The 20,721-nt window shown below is 44.4% G+C and overlaps 1 protein-coding gene across 9 annotated transcripts in view; it reads right to left on the reverse strand.

Moving 5' to 3' along the window:
* The window catches only part of FHOD3 (formin homology 2 domain containing 3), a 485,089-nt gene that overhangs the window by 218,384 nt on the left and 245,984 nt on the right, over positions 1-20,721 (reverse strand). Inside the window, exon 1 of one of the 9 annotated variants that reach the window (XM_017344118.3) lies at positions 19,093-19,232. The exons of the other annotated variants lie outside the window; for them this stretch is intronic. The gene's annotated coding sequence lies outside the window, so the exon portion shown is untranslated. Of the gene's footprint in view, positions 1-19,092; positions 19,233-20,721 lie in introns of those variants that run through there. 9 annotated transcript variants of the gene reach the window in all.

Below are 20,721 nucleotides of genomic sequence, written 5' to 3' on the forward strand. Positions count from 1 at the left end.
CTGCAATACCCGCATCCCATATGGGCACCAGTTCGAGTCCTGGATGCTCCACTTCCAATCCTGCTCCCTGCTAATGCGCCTGGGAAGACAACAGAGGATGACTTGAGTACTTGGGCCTCTGCCACCCAGAGGAGAGACCCAGATGGAGTTCTGGGCTGCTGGCTTCCGCCTGGCCCAGTCCTGGTTGTTGCGGCCACTGAGGAGTGAACCAGCAGATAGAAGCTGTCTGTCTGTCTGTGTCTATCCCTCTTTCTGTAACCTAACATAGACCATAGGTAGCTCCCAGGTGCTTTGCCCATAGCACTAAGGAAGTCGTGACTGTCTCCCCAGCCTAGCCTTCAGCACCCACCCTGCCTACCCCAGTAGACAGCACACAGCACACCATTGCCCAGGCTGTGTCCAGACTAATTCTACACTTGCCATTCCAAACAGTGCCGCTGAGTTAGGAAATAAACTTAAGGGGTCCAGACCAGCAATGTCTTTTCTTGAGTAAATAATAAATAAAAATAAAAATAAAACAGAATATAGATTGCACTGCATTTATTAGGGGAAGAATTGTTCTTATTTTGTTCTGTTTTATCTCAGTACAGAGTGTTTTTTATTTTTCCTGTAGCTCGCCAACCAGAAAAGTTTACCATCAGTCATTCCAGACCCCGTGTCGCCCTCCTCCCCTCTACCTGCAGTGAGTCGCAGAACCGCCTCGATGTTCCCCGAGCCAGGCCCCAGTGCACCTCCCTCCTCCCAGCCTCTGCTGCAGTCCCAGCTTCTCTGTGCTCTTTAGGATTCCAGCCACCTCTGGTCCCGGCTGCTCTCTTACCCAGGGCTCCCTCCCTTTTTCTAGCCCATACTTGATGTTGTTACCACCGAATTTTCCAAAGCATGAAACTTACAACAGAAGGTCCCTCTCATCTCAGGGCAAGTCCCAGGGCCCTTCAAATCCCTGAGCCACCTGCCAGCCTTCCTGCCTCTGGCCCAGACTCTTCACTCCTGTGTCCCTGAACTTTCGCTCCCACCTCAGGGCCTCCATGACAAGCCTACCCATTTCCAATTGGTTGCATATGCTTAGCATTTCACAGAAATCCTTACCTACAAAATATACGGTCGTCTCACAATCCAGAGCTGGACTTGATCTTTAAGGAAAGAATTTCTTACACATTAGAGTCACATAAGAATACAATCCCAAATCAGTCATTTGCCTGCGTGTTCATGTTCTCGCCTACAGCCAAGATACCCAACGTGCCAGAGGAGGACTTGAAAGGTAATCTCTTCCTGGCAGAGCCACCTGGCTTTTTAAACAAAAGAGTTCTCAAATATTGCTGCCTGCATGGCCTGTAATCAACCCCTCTTCCATTCTTTCCTTTTACTCTGTGTGACAGTGACACACGTATTCTACAAACAACATGGAGATTGAAGAGCAGCAATGCATTGTTTTTTAGGATGTATTATTTATTTCAAAGGCAGAGTGACCGAGGGAAGACTTCTATCTGCTGGTCCATGTCCCAAATGACCAAAGACAAGAGCCCAGAGCCACCCAGACCACCAGCTCAGGTCTCCCACATGGGTGGCAGGGGCCCAAGCACCCAGGCCATCATGGCTGCCTTCCCAGGTGCATCAGCAGGAAGTGGACCAGAAACTGGAACAGCCAGGACCAGACCCGGCGTGCCCACAAGGGATGCTGGCACCCCAAGCAGCAGCCCAACCTGCTGCACCACAATGCTGGCTCCAGCGATACCTTCTTAAGGAAGTTAGGTAGTTAAGCCTAAGTATTTTTAACACAATTTTGTAAACCACTGCTAAAACCACAGACAGAACACATCCTTTCTACAAATCAGCCCTTTCCACACACTAGACACGCTCGGTTCCTGCACTAAATACCCAGTCGCATACCGGAGCCCACCACCCCACCAGGAGACGTCTCAGTAGGTGCCTTCCCCTGTCTCCTCCCCCCACCCCCGACTTTCTTCTACAAAACCAAGAGGAGGAGGGAGTGTTCTTCAGCTATTTCACCACTGAAAAAACAACTGGAAATAACTCCTGCTTGTTTCTACCAGAGGACAGGAAAAAATAATTAACTAATGTTATGAGAAATTCACAGAAAATGACCTCACCAAAAGGACAACACTAGGTTCCAAGCCAGTATCAGCAGTCATGAGGGCTTTGTTTTGGGGGCCTGGGGGAACCCTGGCAGTAGGGTCAGGGGTGCTGTCGGGTGGCTGGTTGAAGCCAGTTCTTGGGGTCCGACACTCAACACTAAGGCAGCCTCTGCCTTCTCCAACCAGAACACAGCCGGGTTCTGGCAACTTGCAGTGGAGAGTTTTTAAACCAAAGTTATCTCCAGAGAGCAGAACAAGTCCGAGACCTTATCTTCTGGAAAGGACTAATTCATCTTAAAGACGGGATTTCAACTCTTTTTAGTAAGACCGTTCAAATCCCCTCCTCTGAACTCCGCAACGGAGAAATCGGTCCCTCATTTCCATTGCACACCCAAGTCCTCAGCAAAGACTGAAAAGAGGTTGATCAGGTTGACATTCTTGAAACTAAATAAAGGCCTTGGAGTCCGCGTTATTATTATTCTCTTCCACTTAATTGTCTGCCCTAAATAACAAGCCCTGGCCCAGTTTCCCCTAAGGGCAACTGTCAAAGAAATACTCTTTCAACACTGATTACTGCATGAAAATTAAGGAGAATAAGCTGCCAGTTCTGGGCTGGAGACAAGAATGTAATCAGCACAAGGGGCTCCAGCAAGGTGTCAGCCCTGGGAGCTCCCTGCTGACACTGGGCTGCATTTGCATTGCAGATTTCTCAGAAAAGTACTAACCCTAGTCCCCCCCAAGATAAAACTTACAACAGTGCTAAGGTCCTAAGTACTAAGTGCTAAGTACTAAGGCTTCATTAGTAACTCAGAGGAGGGGCCCAGAACAGGATTCCTGACCTTGGGACCAACTTCCCTCCCTGAGGGAGCTGTGGCAGCTGCACCCCCTGCCCTCTAATGCCACCCGGGGACTGACTGGTTTCTGATCTCTTCATTCACCTGGGAAGGTGAATCTGCGGCCAAGTTTAAACTCCAGATCGCCACAATAAAGGTGTAAAGGCGGCCTCCCCAGCTCCCAAAGCAGCAATGGCCTCACTCCTGCAGGGCCCCTGCAGCCTCGGCTGCACCTGCACCCCCAGCCTTTCTCCGTTTTCCCATTCTTCAATGCTCCCATCTTTAGATAAGGAGAAACCAAAGGCATGGAGCAAAGTCTGAGAACCTTGCAGGTTTCCAACCTCCAGAAATCACTGGCAGAATCCTAGTTCTTATCCAGAGAGAAAAACAGGCGTTTTAATGGTCTCCTCTGGAATGATCTTCCAGGACTCGAGTCCAATGAAACCCTAGCGAGAACTCACAGCTTCCCCAAGGCAGCTCCGAGCTGGGGGTACGAGGAGCCAGAAATGGACTCCATGGGGACAAGATGGTCTGACTCTCAGGGGCTCAACTTACTCTGGCTGTTTCCATGGGGACAGGAACCTGAGGTGGCACTAAGTTGGTGACAAGGGCTGAACTAAGGAGAAGGCAGCCCTGGAAGCAGCAGCTCCTCCTGCCAGGGAGGGTCTGGGCAGGAGGCACACACATAATGCATTAGCCCTGAGTGGCACACCTGTGTCCTGGGGCGATGGTGACAATAGACCTGGGGCTTGGAGAGGGTGAAGAAGCCCAACCCAGTGCAGTGAGTTTACCAATACCCCAGTTCTGAGAAGGCGGGACAGGTATGAGCCTGAGTAATCAAAGGTTTCATGGAGGAGAAGGACAAGAGACCTACTTTACAGGAGGGTGCACACTTCTCTGGCAGCAGGGTCCTGAGTGTCCAGGGCATGAAACATGAAAAGGTGCGAGAATGAAAGCCGCCCTGATTTCTGTTTCCAGGGCAGGACAGCATGAAGGTCAAGCACAGGTCGTGCACCCAGGGAGAAGCTGGTTTGCATGTTGCCTGCCTCCACCACTCCCACTTCTAAACATGGCAAGCTGGGACTATGCTGCAGCACACCAGGTAAAGCCGCCACCTGTAACATTAGCATCCCACATGGTTGCAGGTTCGAGTCCTGGCTGCTTCACTTCCAATCCAACTCCCTGCTAATAGCCTGGGAAAAGCAACAGAAGGTGGCCCAAGTGCTTGGGCCCCTGCAGTCATGTGGGAGATCTGGATGGAATTCCATGCTCCTGGCTTCAGCCTGGCCCAGCCCCAGCTGTTGCAAGCATATGGGGAGTGAACCAGAGAAGGAAAGATCTTCTCTCTCTCCCTCTCTTTGTCTCCCTCTCCATAACTCTGCCTTCCAAATAACCTAAAAAAATAAAATAAAAAGGGCAACTTGCAGAGCCTCCACTTACACACTGGTAAATGAAAGCCAACTCCAATTGCGTGAAGCGAGGCTGTTGCGACAAAGTGATGTGTGAGCGAGCCTACGGCTTGGTAGCCAGGCAGCATTTGTTGACGCTGCTGTGTCGGTGAACATCTCTGGACTTCAGCTGTATCATCTGGGAGTCACAGAGGTCTAACCCAGAGCCCTCCAAATATGCCCAGCTCCACAGTCCCAGGTTTGCCCAACTTTACTCCAAAGCCCTGGGGATGTAATATCAAGTGTCTGGCACTAGAGGGCGTGCTTCCACTAGGTGTTTCTTCTGCAAGCCTAGGCTTCAGAGATGTGACTCCATTAATCAGCCTTACTAATATACAACTTTCATAAACGGTACTGCCATAAAAATCAGAAATACACTTTGGGGAATTATTTAAGGTGATGACAGTATATTCCAATATATTAATTATATTTATATTAAGATTTCAACATCTTTAAAATCTGGTCTCTGTAAACCCCCTAAGTTATCAAACTTCCTGACTTACTAAAACTCTACCAACAGCTGTGACTCTGCATCCGGAGTCACATACCTGCAGGGAGCTTGCTGCTGGCCCCCTGAGAAGACCACAGAAGCTGTGTCCTGCCGTTGCCTGATGGATGGCCAAGGTCCCAGGCACTGACCCAGCTCAAAGTCCTCAGACCCTGCCACAGAGGAGAATCCCCCTTCCCACCCCTGCGCTTTTGCAGTACCTGAGTACACTGGGCGTGGGCATGGGCCTGGCACCAGTGGTGGCCAACATTCCCCACGGGAATCTTCCTGCACAGCCAGGTACGTGCCCAGCGGCAGACGCCAAACCAAACCATGACCGAAGGCTGTACCTGCTTGGGCTCCCTCCCTGCCAGGCTCTTCAGGGCTCACCCCGTGGCAGCCTCTGCTTCTCCCCAAAACCAAACTCAAAGGCAAGCACAGGGAAAACCCACATTTTCACAGCCTGATAATTAAGGACAAAGTAGGGGTGCAGATGCCCTTCATCCCAGCGTGCCTCACCCCCAAATGCCAAAGGGCTGGCAATGGTCCCCAGGTGCCATCTGCACTAAGCTGTACACATTCGTATGTTCTGACAGACATAATTCCACACTTTCAACCTTGAAACATGGGTGTCAGGTTACCAACAAGTAATATTTTAAAATAAGAATACCCCTTAGTTTCTTCCCAGAGGACTTTTTTACTTTACTGTAGACCTCTACAACAGGACTCAAAAAGGAAGAACCAGTAGAGTAGTAATTTGACTGCCACTTAACCTCACACTCCCTATAAGCATGAAAAGCTTAATTAATCTGCTATTAATGTATTATCTGATGTGTTCTGAATACCAAATAAGTCAAAGAGCCAGGAACTCTCCTAGTGTAAGAAAATCTACCAAAATCTACCCTCTCTGATGGCTCTAGACTGATGATGTTCAGAGAAGGAAGATAAAGAAAAAATCATGAAATTTCCTTTAAAAGAGAAAAATAATGACCAAATCTGTTGATTATGCACACCTACCCTAATATCTGCTTTTCAAAATACCAGAACACTTATGGATACATTAATATTATGGGTGCATTTATTATGATTTCAAAATTCTATCAAGTGCATGCCACGACATGGTTGAACCTTGAAAAAATTATGCAGACACAAAAGGCAAATATCATGATTACACTTATATAAAATATTTAGAATAGGCAAATAAATATTTAGAGACAAAGAAGGGGCTTGGGGAAAGGAAATTGGGAGAGTTATTGCTCAGGACGTATGGCATTTCTGGTTGGGGTGATGTTTTTGAAAGAAACAATGCTGACACATCAATACGATTAATACAGTTAATGAATTAGTGCCATTAAATTATACGATTAAAAATAGTTAAAATGGTTTAATACATATTTTTACCAGAATAAAAACTTCAAAATAAGGTAACTAAAATAAAATACTATCAGAAACACTATTTCAGGATGGGCATTTGGCCTGGCAGTTAAGATGCCTGCATCCTATACTGGAGTACCTGGGTTCTAGTCCCTGCTCTGCTCCCCACTCAAGCTTCCTGTGAATTCGTCCCTGGGAGGCAGCACATGATCAATGACTCAAGTAATTGGGTCCTTGGCAGCTACTAAAGGAGACCTGGTTGAGTTCTTGGCTCCCAGCTTCAGCCTGGTTCAGCTCTGGCTATTGTGGGCATTGCATAGTAAACCAGCAGATGAGAAGGGCTCTGCCTCAGATAAATTAAATAATTTTTGAACAAGTCAAACACTATTGGCCTCATGCCCATTCCAGAAAACCATAGAAGTCATGAAGATGATGTTTCTGTCATCAGGCAGCCTGGCCCCATGACCCGGACTTGTGCTTTAATGGTCGTGGAGGTGTTTCCTTGTGCACAAATAAATAGGAAACCAGTCCAGCCCTTGCAGAGGTGAGCCAGGCAACCAGGCCATGTGTCCATGGACTCCACCACCACCCATCCTGCCCCTTGGCCAACACAGTAAACTCCATCACATTTAATAGCTACTTCCTGGCTGCTGTAATTAAAGGTTCATTAGAGCTGAATTGTTTTGCCATCCTAATAGTCATTATCAGCTGTCAGTGACTAGGGTTTGTTTTCGTTTCTATAAATATGTGAGCATTTCACATGTCACCAGCTACTGAAACTGAATAGATACATTCAGACCAGGAATTTGCACTGTGAGCAAGAAACAAGACAATCAGTTTTTGGGACCAAAAGCAACTTTGGTATCGCAATGGTGATACCACAAGGACCAGTCCATACTCAGTATATCTGTGGCGTTACAATGTCATGGGGTAGGTGCTGGGTACAGAAGAACATCATAAAACGTTTCATAATGGGATGATGAGAAAAAGCTTGACACACACTACTTTATATTTTGTACCTAAATATTTTCTTCAAAAGATACCCCCCCAAAAAAAAAAACAGCTGCTCTACATACATACACAAGAACTAGGAAACTAGGAAAAGGAGTTTTGACGGTAGAAAAACTACTGGTAGGCTTTCTTACAGGCCTCTCCCCAGTGTTTTCAACATAGCATGGAGCTCTCTGCAAGGAGTGGCAGCCTCATCGGCCCTCCCTCAAGCATTTGCTAAGCACCAGGCACTCTACTGTGCCCATTTGGCAGGAGCCATGTTGGCCAAATGGACAGAGCACTGCTGTCCTCAGCAATGCACAGGGATTGGAGCCCTGGCTGGAAAGCAGCAGGAGGTAGACCAGGCAAGCGTTGCAAACACAAGCTCTAAAGCCAAAGAAACTCGAATCGGAGGCCACCTCTCCCCAGACAAACAACCTTGTACATGTGGTTTGACCTCTGCTGCTTCAAATTCCTCCTCTGGGAGGAAAAACAGAAAGTAGAGGGAGGTGATAGTAGTGATGGAGCTGCAGAGAGAATCAGATGTGAGACAGCAGCAGCCATTAATCTTCCAAGTTCCAGCAACTTAAGGCAATGCCTCGCCAAGTGAAATAACACACGGTACACAGTTGCCTAGCAGAAAGAGGCAGTTTCCATCGGGGGGATGCCGTGCACCAACGCCCTCTGTAGAGCCTTGAACTCTTCTGAGCAAGCTCTAGCTTTAAGGTGAGCTTACACCGTAACAGGCTTTAGCAGGTCAGATGCAAAGCCCGGTCTCAAGCAGTCCTGAGTAGGCAGCAGCAGCAGGCAAAGCTCCTGAAGAGAAGAACCTAAGCAGTGTGTACCCCGGCTTTGTGCTATGTCAGCTAGCCCAGTTGAAGCATGCTCATTGTGGCCATCCAACAACACACTGAACTGGGTTGTGTCCTCAAAGCTCAGCCTAGCTAGCAGTGAAGTCTGCTGCGAGTGGAGTCCAATTCAGGGATCTGGGAAGGAACAGGTTTTGGAAAATTTGCCTCTCCCCAGCTTGCTCAATCTTTGTTGTGGTGAAAACATGTCTAATGTACCCAGTCTTTTCCAGTGGACACACACCATAAAGAAAAGTAAGGTTCAAGTGTACATCCTCTGAGCAACCATTGCTCTGCTGCAGGGGTGCTAGCAAGATTTACATATCAGATTCTCACGGGCCCCTTCCCAGACCTTGGGAAGGACCCCTGCAACGTGTTCTCATGGTCCTATATTTTTACACAATTTGCAAGAGGAAGGTATCTTCACAGCAGTCACTCAAGGCCACAGTTCCTGTCCTCTATCACACTTTCCCTCAGGTCAGGATAAGATGATAATGATACCCAAAATAGACACACACCCTTAGGAGGCAGAAACCTTACACAAGGAGTAATTAAAAAAAAAATCAGCAAGCTGCTCCACTGAAAATGTTTGTGTGTTCCTCCCTACGAAGGTGCTAAAATGTAGTAGGGGGTATGGAGGAGGTGGAAGGTTGGGAAGAGGCCATGGCTACAACGGTACATAATTAGGAAACAGTGGAAGCCTATTAGAAAGGAGAGAAGGGCAAGGTTAGTCTATTTTAACAGCTTCCTTCTGAGCGGAGAAGGGACTGATGTGACAGCAGGTGCAGCCATTCATCTTACTCCTGCTCCTCTTTCCACTGCACAGGGAGGGTCCTGGGAGGACGACAAATGCTGCTGGATAGTAATTTCGAGGTGTTCTTTCTACAGAAGCAGCAGCAAAAGCTAAAGCTTTGGACACCTTCTAGGCTTTTGACATCATCCTGTCCTGAAAACCTGAACAAGTCCCCAAAAATTGAACTCCAGAAAACCATCGAGAATTGTTGGAAATGTGATGATTGACTGTGGTCCCAGGAGACTGTCCAGAAGCCAGAAGATAGCACTTGACAACAGGTGAAGATGACTACATAGATTTTTTCCAACAGGTAAAAACATTGGCGGCTAAAGGATAACTTGCCAGAGGAGACAGGACTGAACAATGAACATGACACAGGGGTGTGTGTGTGAACAAGTATAGGTAGGAAGCACTACAGCTCAACAGTGATGCGGCTCACAAGAATTCAGCCTAAAGGGGGACCAGCAGGAGATTCCAAGAGCCTCATTGTATGGTGACTTTATGCATAAGGAATTACCTCTGAAGGTTGCCAAAATAGATAATGAAATTCTAAAAGATTCCCTTAAAGCTAGATAACAAAGCCATAGCTCTATAGGAGACCATGAAGGTTCTAAATTGTCACTTAAGTTTCAGGATATCTGATTAATAATGCAATTCAGAGTGCTTTTATTTTTCAGAATATCTGAAAAAAATTAGTAGATAATGGGAGATATAAAGCCTGTCTTCTTCCAGAGAAGAGGTAAAGTCAGAGAGATTATGCAATCTAGTTCCATAAAACCTAATTACCTACTCTACAACTCACATCTTTTCTCATACCTGTCTGCTCCACCCAAGAGACATACACACATACAGAGTGCAAGGGGAGAAGTCTGAGAGTTTATATGGCATCAATGTTTTTAACATTAAAAGAAACAGAGGCAACCTATCAGGAGAACTGATCATGGATCTGTGTGCAAACACACATAGAAATGTCACACTCAACAAAAATATACACTTAATTCTCCCAAATGTAATACTGAGTGAAAATAACAAGCCATAAAAAATAAATACATTTGGAAAAAGTTTTCAAACATAGATACAGAACTTAAAATGTTTAGGGATTAACATTTGCACAGCAGTTACCTCTGGGAAAAGGCAAAAATGCACCTGGAGAGCGCTATACTATATTAATGGTGCTTTCATATTTTAAAAAGATTTATTTAAATATATGATTATCTGAAAGCTGAGAGGCAGACTGATAGGGAGGGAGGAAAGAAGGATGAGGGGGGGTGAAGAGAGAGAAATCGATCTTGATCCTTCAACTTTCGATTCACTCCCCAAACGCCTACAACAGCTAGGGTTGTACAGGCCAGTTCAGAGCCAGGAACTCCATCCCAATCTTCCATGTGGGTTGGCGGAGACCCAAGTACTTGGGCCATTATCTGCTACCTTCCCGAGAGCATTATCAGGAAGCTGGATCAGAAGCAGACAAGCCAGGAACTGAACTGGCTCTCTGATATGTGATTTCATCAGAATCTCCACAATTCTGCTCCCTTGCATCAGGAGTATGCCCACAGATCTTTATCTTATTACCCTCTCTACTTCTTTGTACCATTTAATAATTTGATTAAAATGAATAATCATGAAAGTATTTCCAAATTATGGATTCTAATGTAATGACAAGACACATGTTTGCAATTAGAGCGCCTGGAGGCAATGGTTAATCACTGAATGTTTTCCAAATTTGATAAAAAATGCAAACCAACAGATCTAAGCTCATTAACCAGAGGCAGAAAAAACATGAAGGAAACATCACCAAATTCAGACCATCGTCAGATTGATCAATATCACCAATAGAGAGAAATCATGAAAGAAGAGAAAATAGACCCAAGTACTGAAGACAAAGGTAAGAAGGACAGCAGATTCCCTGTTGGAGACAATGTAGATGAAGGGGAAATTGAATGACATGTTTGAAGCAATGAAACAAATAACTGCTATTCTAGACTTTTATATACAGTGAAAATACACTCGAAACATACAGGTGAAATAAAGGTCTTTCCAGACATGGAAAGGTGAAATAATTTATCAGCAGGAAGTCTTTGGGGCCTATGGTGAATGGCACCAGATGGAATGAGAAATCTACAGAAAGGAATTTAGGGCACTTGGAACAGTTCAATATGCAGGTGAATACTTAAGATTTTTATTATTTAAATCTCTTTAAAAGATGACTGCTTAAACCGAAAAATTTCAGTGTTGTGTGCTTATGAAATTTGTAAAAGCAAATAATATGCTAACAGGCAAAAAGACTTGAAGAGGAGAAATGACACTTCTTACAGGTTTCTTATACTGTATGCAAGGCAGCACAGCATCACTTGAAGTCAGTCTGTGATCAGTGAAAGATATAAACTGTAAGTCCTGAAGCAACCATGAAAATAGAGGTTATGAAGATAACAAAATAACAAAGTTACAAAGCTAAAAAGAAATAAAAACAAATCCTTAAAAAAACCTCTAGTAATATATAAAAGCAGAAAAAGTAACAAAGTACAGATGGAACAAATTAAAAATGAAATAACAAAATGACAGGCTCAAGCTTAACCATATCATTAGTCACATTAAATATACATGATCTAAATACACCAATTTAAAGATTTAATGAAAAAGATTCAATTCCAAAAGATTTCTATAGAAAGTTTTCTTATACACAAAAATGAAAGAATGCAAAAATATCAACTAAAGCTAATCCAAAGAAAGTTGGAGTGACTCTTTATGTTAGACAAACTCGATTTCAGAGAAATGAATATTGCCAGAGATGAAGAATGGTACTTCCTAATACTGAAGAGGAAAATCTGTCAAGAAAAAAAAAGGCCAAACTTTTTATTTATTTATTTATTTTATTTTTTGACAGGCAGAGTGGACAGAGAGAGAGAGAGAGAGAGAGAAAGGTCTTCCTTTTGCCGTTGTTTCACCCTCCAATGGCCGGTGCGCTGTGGCTGGCGCACCGCGCTGATCCGATGGCAGGAGCCAGGAGCCAGGTGCTTTTCCTGGTCTCCCATGGGGTGCAGGGCCCAAGCACCTGGGCCATCCTCCACTGCACTCCCTGGCCACAGCAGAGAGCTGGCCTGGAAGAGCGGCAACCGGGACAGAATCCGGCGCCCCAACCGGGACTAGAACCCGGTGTACCGGCGCCGCTAGGCGGAGAATTAGCCTAGTGAGCCGCGGCGCCGGCCAAGGCCAAACATTTTAATAACAATGTCAAAAGATTTGAAGCAAAATTTGACAGAGCTAATGGAGAAACAGAAAAACCTACAGTTATAGTTAAAAACTTCACCACTACTTTCATAGTAATAAGACAAATAGACAGCGACTAAATATACAGAGGATTGGAAGGCAACTATCCATCAAATTGAACTAATTGGTACAGACTATTCCACACAACAATAGAAGGTATATTCTATTCAAGTGCCTCTGGACAGACCAGATTCTGACCCACAAAAAGTCTCAATAATTTGAAAGGATTCAAGTCATTTAAAGCATATTCTCTGACCACAACTGAACTAATTTATAAATAAATAACAAAAAGATCTCTGCCAAATCTCCAAATATTTGTATAATTAGTAACACAGTTCTAAATAACCCCAGGGTTAAAAAACAAACCAAAAATTAGAAAGTATTTGAAATGAGTGAAATGAAAATATAACATTTCAAAATATGTAAGTTAGAAAAAAACAGCAAATTAAATCCACAGTAAAAAGAAAGGTAATAATAAAGATCAGAGGAAAAATCAATGAAATAACAAAAACATAAAGAAAATCAATTTGGTTCTTTGAAAATACCATTAAAATTGATTTAACTCTAGCCCATCTGATCAGAAAAAATGAGAAAAGACACAAATTACCAAGGCCAGAAATGCGTCTGGTAACACCACAGATCCTGTAGATATTAAGAAGAAAATATGGACTTCATGCCAAAATATTTAACAACTTAGATGAAATGGATAAACTCCATAGAAAGATGCAAATCAAGAAAACCTCACTCATGGACATCTGAATGGATCAACATTTATTAAAGAAATGAAACTTGTGGTTAAATGTTTTCCAGAAAAGGGGTTGTCAGGCCCACATCTGTGTTGGTGAATTCTCCTGAATATTTACCAATGAAATAATATCAGTTCTACACAAACTTCCAGACAACAGCACAGGAGCATGTATTTCCCAACTCAGCCAATGAGACCAGCATTATCACAATGAAGCCACACAAAGATACTATAGAAAAGGAAATGTATGGAATAATGTCTCTCACTAACATATGTACAACAATAAAAAGCACTGCCAAGTCAAGTTCAACAACATATTAGAAAGGGAAATACATAACCAAGTACAGTTTCTCTCAATTTGTTCAACAGCTAAGTCAATCATTGTAGCTCACTATTCCAACAAGCAGACAAAAATGATCATTTCAATATATGCAGAAAAATCTTTTAAGAAAATCTAACACGAATCCCTGATACAAATTCTCAGCAAACAGGGGATGGAATTTCCTTAAACTGATAAAGGACTTGTCCAAAACAAAAACCCTATCAATAATACACAACCATGAAAAGACTGAATGCTCTTTTCTCAGATGGGAAACAAGACAACAATATTCAGTCCTACCACTTCTGTTCAACATTATTCAACATTATAGCCACTGCAACAAAGAAAATATTCTAGATGGGAAAGAAAAAGCAAAACCGGTTTTATTCACAACTGACATGATCAGCTTGGACAATCCTCTGGACTCGATAGGCAACTTAGAACTGACAAGTTACTCTGGTAAATTTGTGCAACACTAGATGAACATACAGAATTCAAGTATATATCTAAGCAGTATGAATGAGCTATTAGATTTTTTTAAATCAAAATGAAAATGAAATGGCTAGGGATAAATTACATGAAAGATAAACATTACTGTTTACTGAAACCTACAAAATGTTGCTGAAGGAAATTAATTATCTAAATAAATGTAGATATATGTTAATGGATTAAAAGACTGTTTTTATTTAAAGATTTATTTTTACATGAAAGGCAGGGTGTGAGAGAGAGGACTGGAGAGAGAAAGAGATTCTCCATCTAATGGCTCACTTCCCCAACAGTCAGGCCAAAGCCAAGAGTCAGGAACTCCATCCAGATCTCCTACATTGGTGGAAGGACCCAAATACTTGGGCCATTTGCTGCTTTCCCAGGCATATTAGAGGGAGCTGGATCCTAGGCAGAGGAACTGATGGAATGTGGCCATCCAAGATGGCAGCTTACCATGCTGTGCCACGATGCCTTCCCCAAGACTCAGTGCTCTGAAGATATCAATTCACCCCCAAATTGACCTACGGATTCAATGCATTCACAATGGAAATCCCAGCAGGCTTTCTTTCATCTAGAAATAGACCAAATGTAAAACACATATAAAAATGCAAAGGACCCAGTACAGGGCCTTTGAAAGAGAACAAAACCAGAAGAATTTTACTATCTGACTTCAAGGCCTCTTATAAAACCACAGTCCTCAAAACAGACTGGTGTTGGCATCAGTATAGGAAATACAGCAATGGAACAGAAAGGCATCTAGAAACAGACACACACACACACACACAACACACACACACTCACACACACACACACACCAGTTGTCCATATGTAGGAACAACTGATTTTATCAAAGGTACAGAGACAATTTCGGGCAAAAGGGATGTGTTTTTTTTTTTCCAACAAATGGTGCCTGAACATTTGTTTATATATACATAAAAATATCTTTGATCCAGACTACATGAAAAAATTAACTTAAAATAGATCCTAAGTTCAAAATCTGAAACTATAAACCTTCCAGAAGAAAACAGGGGCATAAATCTTTGTGACCCCGAGTTAGGTAAGTTTTTCTTAGATATGATGCCAAATGTAGAGTCTACAAAAGAAGAAAAAGGTAAACTGAGCTTCTACAAAACTAAAACTGTCTCCTTTTCAAAAGACTGTGAAGAGAGTGAAGAAAGAAGCTACAATCTGGGAAAAGCATTTACAAATCACATATCTGATAAAGGACTTTTATTTAAAACACAGAATTCTCCAAAGCAAGTAAGAAATAAACATAAATTTAAAAAAAATCATAAATATCAAATAAGAAATAGCCCAATTTAAAAACTAGTAAAAGAGAAGTAGGCATTTAACATGGTAGTTAGAATGACCACATCCCAAATGAGAAAGCCTGGGTTCAATTCCTGGCTCTGACACTTGATTCCAACAGCCCACCTAGGCAGACCTTGAGAGGTAGCAACCATGGCTCAACTAATTGGGACCCTGGCTCCCACCAAGCAGACCAGGATGGGAGTACTCGCACTCACTCTCTCTCTGTCATTCCCTACCATCCTGTCTCTCAATAAAAAATTGTTTGAAAAATAAAAATCAGCCAAAGATTCAGACCAGTATTTCATACAAAGAAGATGGGTGGATGACAAAATGAGCACATGAGAAAATGTTTATCATCATCAGTTACAAGGCCAATGCAAATAAACCCAATGAGGTGCACCATCACCCACCTAGCACAATGGCTCAAACTGAGCTGACTAAGCATACGGCACAGGAGAAGAGGATGAATGGGACTCCCATATGGCACTTGCAAGGATATAAAACAGTACCACTCCTTCAGAAATGTTTGGCAGTACTTTAAAAAGTTACACATATACCTTTCTGATGATTCAACCATTCCCTGTTATGTGTTTACCATAGAGAAATGCAAGCATATTCCGCACAAACATTTGTCACACAAATTTCACAACTTAAATGTAGCTAGTCTAGAACTGAAAACACCCAAAAGCCCATCAACACAAGAATAGACAAACAGTGCTACATCCATACAGCACAATGCTACTCAGCAAAAGAAAGGCATGAACTGTTGATGACCGGACACATGGACAAACTACAAAAAAGAATATGCTGAGAGAAAGAAGCCTAATAATAAAATATACTATATGACCTAGTTCATATAAAATTCTAGAAAATACAAACAGGTCGATGGTGATGCAAGTATCTTGGTGGTTTGGGGAGGATGGTGGCATGGGGGTGGGAGGGATGCCAGGGAGAGGGGTTTCTGGGTGATGGCTTCACCTGTGTACTCCCACAACAAAACACATCAAAATCTTAAAAACTTCAGCATGTACAGATGATGGTTACTAATCATACCTCGGAAGCTGGCTTAAAATATCAATAGTTGCACCTAACAAGAAAGAAACATTCTACAAGACGTGTGCCATCCCCCAACCAATACACCCTCCTCAGCAGCTACGTTTGACACCTTTGCATTCCCGCAGCTGAGCCTGGTGTCCAGCAACTGTCACCTTCCCACTGATGAGCAAATCAACAAACTTGTGTTTTAAACACTCATTCAATCTAATTTTCATTCCTTGTTTGAATCTTTTCTTTTCCATCCTGGGCCTAACTCACAACTACTCCCCAAAGGAACTGGCTGCACAGACACCCACACTCTGGTGGGCTCACACTGGGCAGACAAGGTCACAGCAGGATAAAGAACGCAGAACGGACAGGAGTGAAAACCCCAGCAGGTGACCGGCTCCCTCGTGAATTCCCTGGGGTTTCTTCCTTTCTGAGTCTTTTTCCTTGTCTCCTCTCCTCTTTTTTTCCTCCCTCACCCTACTTCCCCTCTCCTCCTCCCTTTAGTGCCTCTGTGAAGTAAATGTTCCCTGTGCTTGGTCTTAACATCAGATGATCTAACCAGGGACAAATCTCCCTCACAATAACAAAATCCTCTCCTGCTTTTGGTGGTTCTCTTCCAAGTCCCTGTTCCTGTTACAACTTGCAAAGATAGCACTGAAGGGGGGCTGGGAGGGTACAGGAAGTCAAGTCAGTGATCAAACCTGGGACTTAACTCTGTGGATGGACCACCCCGGTATTGCCAGGGGCTCGGCCTCTCCTCACCCATACTCCCTGGTGTGCTCTGTGACTCTCTTCCAGCAACCCTCTGAGAGTACGAGGCCCACGCCAGCCTGCTCCTACAGGACAGAGTACAGGGGAACAGGGTGCAAACCCTTACCAGGGGAGACGGAGAGCTGACTCCCCCTCACTAGGATCAGCCCCACAAGGCAGCAGGAGTGGACACCGCCTTGAAATCCATATTTCCAGGGCAACATGGTCCCCAGATCTCATTTCTTGCTTTGATGTTCTATACTAATTTCCCCATAAACGAAAAAAGAACGTAAGATTTGAGGCAGCCAGCATTCAAGACTCAAAGAGAAAACATAAAGCAAGATTTCTTCATCACTGCCACCTGCTCCGGCCACCATGCTGTGGCCCCACAGGGTGCCTGATAAATACGATGCACCGATGCATCAGGTGCGGTGGGAACGCGGGTGCACACCCAAATATCCACATCCACCAAGGTTTACCCTCAATCCTCAAGTCCAAGTTCAAAACAGCTTGCTCCCCATGTGACAGGAAAAGCGGGACTTCCTTAATAACCATTCCAGGTGGCCACTCTCCCTTTCCTGGCACTGGATACAGAACAGGGCATGTCCTAGGGTCACTCATTTTTGTCATTGTCACTGAGGAAAACAATACCCAACTTCCGAGACATGAGTATCCTCCTAAGAGGGCCAGCCTCTGTTGACTGCTCCAGAGTTTCAATTATCCCGTAGCCACACTCTCAAAGTCTCTTCGAAGGTTACCCAGGTCAAGTTTTTAATGAAACATCAAAGTTCAGAAGCACGTGCGGCAAGAACGCTTGCAAAGAAACTGAAAACAGTGAGTCAATACACACATGTGGAGTGAGAACAGCCGAAGTGACACCAAGCACCCTAGAGCAGGCATCCGTGAGGGAGCACAGCAGTCCTTCCCCGCGCTGCCACTGCGAACACAGGATTACAGCGACATCTCTCGAGAAGAACTTCCCTCATCCTTCTGAAAAAGGGCTTCCCTTTCATTTAGGTCCAGCCCTGACTTCTGGGGGAGGAAATCCCTGCCTCGACATACTCTGGTTCCAGAAGAAGTTCCCAATGGTTGCATTGCAAGAGGCAAGCCCCACGTGACGTGTGGAGGATCCAGTCCAGGAAAGACATCTCCACAGCAATGCTCACGACTCCCTGCTCTTCCCACAGGTGCAGACCCCCTAGTTTTTTGCCCATTTCCACATGTCAAAGAAACAACACTTCAACTGCTACTGAGGACCAACCACTAGGATCAGCCAACGGCTTTACCTTCTATACTTGTTCTGCTAAACTGGGCCCAGCTTTGCTATCCATTGCATGCTCATAAACATAAAGCACCATCTGTGATGAGGAAAAAGCAATTTCCCTCCACGAATCACAAACACACAAGTGTATGCAGACAGCACGCACGCACACAGAGATGCAGAAGTTCTTTCTAGAACGTTAAAAAAAAAAAGCTCCACCAACCATCTCTGACCCAGTACATTATCAGTAATGTGGCTAGTACTGACGATTCAGAAAACTGCAAATACCTTACTCCTTTTATATTTTGGGTGCAGATGAACCTTTTGCTTCCTCCATTCCTTTGGTAGAACACTCCCCTCTCAGGGGCCCTCCCTGTCCATCCTACATCAAACGGCATGTCCCTATCTCTCACTCACCACCCTCTCTTCCACACCCCGCTTTATTGTTCTTCACAGCACTCATCACCCCTGTCACTGTTACCAATGTCCTCTCTGTCCTGTGCCTGCCACCTTGGCCATGATGGAAAGTTCCATGAGGCAGGGTCATGCCCACTACTCTATGTTCAGTTCCTGGTTCATTGGACACAAGATGAATTTTTGTTGAGCAAAAATAGAGAGTAGCAGAGTGTGAAGGGGAAAAGGGAGAGAGAAGGAGTCAGCAGGAGAAATGTTAAAATCGGAAGCAAGTCAAAGTTTTCATTTCCAAATGGAATTTCGTTCTAGCACCAACAGCAACTCGGTAATTCTCAGGCAGTGCCTCACTGAATCTTCATGACCATACCAGGCAGTCCATGCTATACCCTAGTCTTAGCAAGGAGAAATCCAGACTTCAGAAAACCTAAGGAATTTGTTGACATGTTCCTCTAAGCAATGACAACTTCTTAAAACAAGTTGCTTTTGTCTTTTTAAGAGTTTGTATCACCTGTGGAAATCCTCAAGTTCTGCGCATTGTTCTGTTCAAACAGAACGCCTGGGGAAGATGGCAGAGGAGGAGCAGAGAGGCAGCACAGGGTAGCCAAGCCCCGACTTGTCCACACACTCACCTGGTTTTTAGGTTTCCTCCAAATCACACTGACGGCTCCACAATCCCCGTGAGCTCTCCTCGCCTCTTTTCAGCCTGTGGCCACCTCCCCAGCTCACAACACCTTTCTACAAGTCCAGAGGCACCAGGGCAGCTGGCTGCTGTGAGTGGCGTCTGCAGTCAGCCCCTTGCGCAGTGAGTGACTCAGGTTCCCAGGCACCTCGCTCAGGCAACAACCTAGAGACGTGGCTGGATTCACCAGGCCCACAGAACGCCTGGACTAGGGCCCCAGCTAATAAAGTGCTTGCCCACAGACTAGAGGTAATTAGATGGGAAACAAACAAGAGGTAAAAAAAAATGGAAGGTCAATGTGCAGTGAGCAAGCAGCGTCTGCCCTTCGTCACCAACCAGCCTGAGTGGGCAAGCGCAGGACTGTGCACGCAGCCTGCACCTGCTCCGAGCACTAACTCCCCAGCCAGCCTCCCTCCTTCCAGCCAGTTATCAGCAGCCCTCTGTGAAGTCTAACACACTACCTGCCCTGATATTCAAGGATGACACTGCAGCCAATATATATATATATGTATACACACACACAGACACACACAAATACATATATATGGTCGAGAATCTCTTACTCATACAACACATCTAGTGAACACCTACTACGTGCCAGAAGCCTATTAACTGGAAGACTTAATTCCCTGCAGCTATATTCAACTCTCTTCCCCTCATGCCCGGCTTCAAGGACAATTCACCTAGGGTTTCAGGCACAAAGTTCCCAGTTTCCATTGCAGATATAACTGAAAGAGATCAGAAGCATGATATTTTTCCATAAACACTTTTATTTTAAGAAGTGGAACTGTTTTTGTAACACTCAGCACTGGCAACGGTACCAGACACTAATTTAAAGAGTTTCAAAGAGAACAAACTTCGCAGAAAAAAAAAGGGCTTTATTGCATCTTGGTGCCTTTCTTCCCAGTGCTCATCTGGACCTCAACGTGAGGCCAACGCACCAGAGCTGCTCCTCCACCTCCACCGGGGTCCTCTGTAGGTGGCAGGGCTCCTGGGTCTGCAGGACCACAGGCCAGCTGTGCTTCTAAAGCTTTTCAGCATCTGGAAACTTCCGGAATGTTCCCTTTTGCTCATCCTAGGTGGACTAACTGATTAGGGCTTATCCAATCAGGCTACCAAGGAAAGCATCGTGCAGTTTAGTTTCTGGGCTAGTGGGTTTCTCTAAAACAGAAATGTACAAGAGGACTTCAAAAAGCTTGGGGGGAAATGGAATTATAAGTCTATTTTTGTGTGAAAAATTTTGAAATCCATGCACAGATTTTTCATATCATGCATTTTCCATGAACATGTTTTGATTTTTCAGAGAGACATAAAAGAGAGGCAGAGATCTCCCATCTGCTAGTTCACTCCTCAAATGCCCAGAAGAGCCAGGGCAGGGCCAAGTGAAGTTGGGAACTCAATCCAGGTCTTCCCTGTGGTGGCAGGAACCCAGCTACTTGAGTCATTCCCACCACCTCCCCAAGGTTTGCATCAGCAGGAAGCTGGAAGCAGAATGAAGTCAGGGTTTGAACACAACCACTCTGATAGGAAAGACAAGTGGCCCAAGTGGCCCCCTCACCGCTATCCCAGATGTGAGAAA

Source organism: Oryctolagus cuniculus, chromosome 10 (genome assembly GCF_964237555.1).
Source record: "Oryctolagus cuniculus chromosome 10, mOryCun1.1, whole genome shotgun sequence".
In the NCBI taxonomy this organism is placed as follows: domain Eukaryota; kingdom Metazoa; phylum Chordata; class Mammalia; order Lagomorpha; family Leporidae; genus Oryctolagus; species Oryctolagus cuniculus.